The 4618-nt window shown below is 42.8% G+C and overlaps 1 protein-coding gene across 1 annotated transcript in view; it reads right to left on the reverse strand.

Annotated features, from left to right (window-relative positions):
• The window catches only part of Bmp6 (bone morphogenetic protein 6), a 162804-nt gene that overhangs the window by 80668 nt on the left and 77518 nt on the right, over nucleotides 1-4618 (reverse strand). The gene's annotated exons all lie outside the window — the stretch shown is intronic.

The following is a 4618-nucleotide window of genomic DNA, read 5'->3' on the forward strand; positions in this document are numbered from 1 at the left end:
GCATATCTTAAGGACTTCATGCTGCCCAGACGGAAATGATTTCCTGTTCACCTGGGTTGGCACAGGAGGACTGATTCAGACCCAGCCTGGCAGAGCCCACCCAAGCGAGGAGCAGGGATCTGCAGGTGCTCCTCTATCAAGTTTCTCAGTGCGTCACTGCTCAGCCATGAAGAGCTGGGTTGAAGTCCAATGGTAACGGGCAATGCCAAAAATAAGAGGACTGGGCTTCCAGAAAACAATAAACAGAACACTTTGGAAATTTTGCAAGCCAGTTTTTAAGAGGCCCTGGTTTGAGTTCATAAATGCTCTTATTAAAAATCTGGTGCTAAGCCACCGTAATGAAGGAATGCTATTCATGTACACAGAAGAGGTCATCAATTGAGAAATATTTTGCTTCATCATCTTTGCCGTGATTATTACATTCCAGAATGGTGATACATTTTTTTTCTTCCAAATTAAGTGGCCAGATGAGAACTGTCTCACTTCTGGAAAGCTTGCAGGGATAGCTCTCTCCAACCTGAGGCAAGTCTTTACCCTTTGTCATGGAACTGGAATAGCTACAGTTGGGAATGACCAAAGTAACTTACCATAGCTAACGTCAAGGACTTGTACTCACTCCTGATTGGTTTTCTAGCCAGAATACCCAACTCTGACCATTACCATTAAAGAACCAATGTTTGAGCTGGGTGCTAGTGGCTCAGGCCTGTAATCTTAGCTGCTCAAGAGGCTGCTGAGATCTAAGGATTTATCTGAAGCCAAGAAAAAAAAATTGCAAGACTCTTATCTCCAATTAACCAGCAAAAAGTTGGAAAGTGTAGGTAGGGCCCAAATGGTAGAATACCAGGCTTAAGCAAAACAAGGCCAAGGAAGCATGAAGCATTGTTCAAGGCCCAGTACAGAGATAGACAGAGACACAGGGAGGAAGAGGGGGGGAGAGAGGGGGAGAGGGAGGAAGGGAGAGAGGGAGAGAGGGAAAGAGGGAGAGTAGGGTAATGCTACCCACTGAGCCCCCAAAATACAGTAAAGACTGAAGGAGATCCATCCATTCATATGTGGTTTAGATCTGGCTTTCCTGCAATGTGGAAGAGGGCAGGAAGGAGCAGGGGAGAGCCTGCTCAGGATATGTTAGATACATATTTGAACATATGTTGTGGAAATGTGGGCTATGGAAACAGAGGCCAGTGTGGGGGTAATGTGAGATGAAGTCTAACATTTTTATTGACGTTGTTGATTATGTACATACAGTTTTCCATGGAATTATTGGACTAGAAAACAATTTTTAAAAACTATATTTAAATTTTCACTTGTGGTTTCAAGGAATGATCATATTTGTTATCTCCTTTGTCTTTACTTATTATTATGAAGTAGGAAAGATATGTATTCTCCCCATGGACAGATGAAGGATCCCAGTAAGTCTGCTATGTATGGAAGTGGGTGTGTGGGGACGAGGAAGGAGACTGCATGCCAGGGTGGGGCGTCCTAGATAACAGATGCACACTCACTCCCACACAGTACTCTTTTACTATATAATACTTCCATCTCAAGCAGAAGAAATGCTGATACAGATAAGATGATAACTGTAAATCTCAGAAAGAATCTTACACTATTAGCTTTCTGTCACTATCATTTTAAAAGTCATGAAGATTCACTTATTAAATAGGAAAGGTTTATTTTGGCTGACATTTCATAACTTCCCATCTAAGACCAGTGGACCTGTCACTTTGGCTCTCACAGACATTGTGTGATGGAGCAAACTACTCACCTCACAGCCAGAAAACAAAAGACAAAGGGAAAGAGGGAGACAATACCTGTCTTCCAAGGGCCACCCCACCCCCACAATGACCTAAAGACTTCCTCCTAGGCCCCACCTTGGAAAGATGCCCAAACCTCCAATAGTGCCAACTCTAACACACCATACTGGCTGTTAGAAAATAATGCAGAACACCAGGAACCTCCTCAATTCAAGGCTTTGTGGATTTGGAATGCACTTATTAGTGATAGGAGATCCTTTAGCATTGACATTTACCAAGGTCAGTTCACTAAACAAATGGAGATGACAACCTATATAAAGAACAAGTTCAACTGCTAGCCAGGATGGAGACTAAAATAAAGCATTTTTCAATGATAAAGATTCTAGGATTGCATGCTTGCTAAGCACTGTAGACTTTCAAAAATAACAGTGCAATTACAATATTAGTAAGAATAGGGCTGGCTTGGTTCTTTGTGTTGATGGTAAATCATGCCTGTTTATTTATTAAGGTAACCTGACTGGGCAGGGTTACTTGGCTAACTCATTGCCAGGTATTGTTCCTGTTTTAAAGTCCTAGTCCTACAGGCATCCTACAGGATGTTGGCACTGGAAGAGACCTGAAATTTCACTGCGGTTTATCCTCCTGATTTACAGAGGAAATTTAAAGTCCAAGAAAGTTAATAAGTAAGCTAAACCAATCACCTAAAATCAAGTAACCCTTCTCTGGGGGAAACAAATCAGGACTTCAGTCTCCTAAATTGTTTTCAGTGCTCACTTGATTAGCACATATACTAAATTTAGAATGAGACAGAAGATTAACATGGGGGTGAGAATGTTCAAGAGAGTGGCATTGACCAAGACACACCGTCTTCATAAACTGCCTTGTTGAATGGCAAATCCTTTGTACAACTACTTAAAGATAATTTTTTAAGAAGAAAGAAATAAAAAGATTAGCATGGACCCACTAGGGTGACACAAAAATCTGTGAAAGCATTCCATACTTTATATAAAAATGAAAATGCTTGGGCTGGGGATATAGCCTAGTGGCAAGAGTGCCTGCCTCGGATACACGAGGCTCTAGGTTCCATTCCCCAGCACCACATATACAGAAAACGGCCAGAAGCGGCGCTGTGGCTCAAGTGGCAGAGTGCTAGCCTTGAGCGGGAAGAAGCCAGGGACAGTGCTCAGGCCCTGAGTCCAAGGCCCAGGACTGGCCAAAAAAAAAAAAAAAAATGAAAATGCTTTCCTTAGGAGCTACTGGGATCTTACACAATGTAGTGTATGAAAGACGTTTAGAAATAAAATAGTATCCAGAAAAAAAATTTTCAGCAAGCATTCTCTGAATGAATCCAAATTAAAAGCAGTTCTTACTAAGTCCTACTTTACACACAATTACTGAAATAGCATCTGACTCTGCCCCCACCCCCCTTTGACTGACTGAAACTTGGTGACTGTTGACAATCCACCACATAAATAACCCTTGCAACGGATAATTGAGAGCTGACTGTGGTCATTTTAACAAATGAGCTTGGCACTCGTACTTTCCAATGAGGTTATTCTGTTGAACATGCTGTCCTCTCCTCTCTGCCTGCTTTGGCCTAATTTGCCATTCCAAACCATGGAATCCGCAGTAGCCCGAGTTTTGAGTGTTCTATATTGGAAAGTTGGAGTAAGCTTGTTACTCTTCGGCTACTGACCAATTAAAAATCAGTAGATGATGTGGTGAGAGAAAGCTAGTGAATGAGGTCAAGAGGTAATAATTAAAAATGATGTAATGAGATGATCCAATCTCCCTTAGCCTGCCAGCAGGCCCGCTGGTGACCACGTTCCTAGTTCCCCTGTGCTGCTTGGGCATTTAGCCATAGAGTCTGTGAAATCACCTCTAATCCGGCATGGATTTCTCTGATTCCTCAGCTTGTTATAGAGTCTGAATCTAGTGGAATTTGTTTATAGATCATCTTCCTTAGGTTGCATGTGGTACAGAGGCCTAGGTCTATTTTAAGTATTTCTCATTAACAGGTGGATGCTCTGTTCTTGTCCCTGTCTCCCATCCTCCATCACTGGTCCTGAGCACAAAACATAGTGGCACACAATCGTGCTTGGTACATGAGTGTGGAATACCTGGGATGATTAGGGCTCACAGGATGCCGCGGTCTTTGGGGTGCCATGGGGAATGTGAATCCTAAGTTGGTATGCCTTTGCTCATTTATGACATCGTAGGATGTTTGATGAGACATTCACATACACTTCAGCAGGAAGTACCGGCTCAGAAGGGTGACCATTCAGCACCAACTCTAACACTGTGGACTACACAGTAACTTGATTTCCTTGAGCCTCAGTTCATCCTCTTTAGGATAAAGAGAGTGGCTGGTTTCATCCATGGGGATTCTGTGGGGCCCAAAATCCTTAGCTTCTGGCTCTGTGTCTGGCTTTAACCCATGACTTATAGCAAGGATTTGGCCGGCTTGACCTTCAAATGTAGGACTAATGCACTTCGCAGCAATGTACACTTATGTAAAATCAGGTTTTTTTTTTGTTATTGTTCAACACCTGGTCTCCTTGGTCATCCAATCAAACGAGCCAGCTAATTAACAGTTCAAGGCCAGACTGCTAAAATGCCAGCCCCTGGTGGCTTACACTTGTAATCCTAGCTACCCAGAAGGCTGAGATCTGAGGATCTTGGTTTGAACCAAACCAAAAAAGTCCATGAGACTCATCTCCAGTTAACCACCAAAAAGCTAGAAGTGGTGATGCTGCTCAAGTGGTAGAATATTAGCCTTGAACAAAGAAGCCAAATGAGTGTCTGAGGCCCCAGTACTGACACACTCAAAATGTGCGTGCATGCTACCTCACTTTCACTTGCACCCA

The sequence above is a fragment of the Perognathus longimembris genome, chromosome 6, assembly GCF_023159225.1.
Source record: "Perognathus longimembris pacificus isolate PPM17 chromosome 6, ASM2315922v1, whole genome shotgun sequence".
Classification (NCBI taxonomy): Eukaryota; Metazoa; Chordata; class Mammalia; order Rodentia; family Heteromyidae; genus Perognathus; species Perognathus longimembris.